This window comes from Carlito syrichta, unplaced genomic scaffold, assembly GCF_000164805.1.
Source record: "Carlito syrichta isolate Samal-C Ts95f unplaced genomic scaffold, Tarsius_syrichta-2.0.1 Scaffold123608, whole genome shotgun sequence".
NCBI classification, from domain to species: Eukaryota; Metazoa; Chordata; class Mammalia; order Primates; family Tarsiidae; genus Carlito; species Carlito syrichta.
The window spans coordinates 5,639-6,898 of record NW_007067704.1 but is presented as its reverse complement, the minus strand read 5'-3'; positions in this window follow the sequence as shown (position 1 = coordinate 6,898).

Below are 1,260 nucleotides of genomic sequence, written 5' to 3'. Positions count from 1 at the left end.
TTCCAAGTAGCTGGAACTACAGGCATGCACTACTGCGGCCGGCTAATTTCTTTTTTTTAATTTATTGTAGAGACGAGGTCTCATCAAGTTGCCTGGGCTGGTCTCGAACCCCCAGGCTCAGGTGATCCACTTGTCTTAGCCTCCCAAAGTGCTGCAATTACAGACTGAGCCACTGAGCCTGGCCAACATAGTTTTTTAAAAAAATATTTATTTATGTTATTCCATGAATCTGTTGCTCATTCTTCTCTACTGCTATTATTCCACTGAGTCACCGAGCCTGGCCACACAAATAAGAATATTTTAAAATAACAAGAGGGAGATGAAAGGACATAACATAAGGCCGGGCTTGGCCTCAGCCTCCCAAGTACAGGTGGGGGTTACGGGTGCCACCATGCCCGGCTGATTTTTTTATTTTGTAGTGCTGGGGTCTTGCTACGTTGCTGGTCTGGAATTCCTGGCCTCGAGTGATCCTCTCACCTCAGCCTCCCGAGTAGCTGGGACTACAGCTATGTGCCACCATGCCCTGCTAAGTTTTTTTTTTGTAGAGGTGGGATCTCACCATGTTGCCCAGACTTGTCTCAAACTCCTGGCCTCCAGCGAGCCTCCCACCTCAGCTCCCAAAGTGTTGGGATGACAGTCGTGAGCCTCTGCACTCAGCGCCTTGGAACACTCTCAAGACGAAATCACCTAAGGGAGTCCTCCCGCTCCTGCCAGGCACTGATGCCCTGACAGTCTGGGACGACCCGAGAAGGCCCAAAACGCCCCAAGTGATGGGAGGCGGGGGAACAGAGACCCAGCTCTAAGACCGCCGTTTCCAGGAGTAACCCACCCCCAACCAGCCCAGCTCCAGCCTGGCGCCAACCCCCTGCACAGCCCTCAGTCCCCCAGAGTGGACCCTCTGCTCAGCAGAAGCCGTCCGCCTCCCTGTGGCCGCGTGTGTCTGCGGATCTTCCGGAACAAGAGCAGAGGGACCTGGTCACACTCCCACACTCCACACGGGGCCGGCCTGTCGCAACGCCTCACGGCGACACCTCCCCTGCTCCCGGGGTGGAGCGCTCCCCCGCGTCCCCGCTGCCGGTCCTCTCGGCGCCTGCCTGCCCTCTCTTGGTCACCCTCTCTGACCCCTTCTCTGAGCATCGCCACCTAAGCTCCTTCCTGCCTCAGGGCCTTTGCCCAAGCTCCACCCTGACTCTGAGCCCCCACTCACGCCCAAGGCCTAGGGCAGGGCCTCAGCCTCAGCCTCAGCCTCAGCCTCAGCCC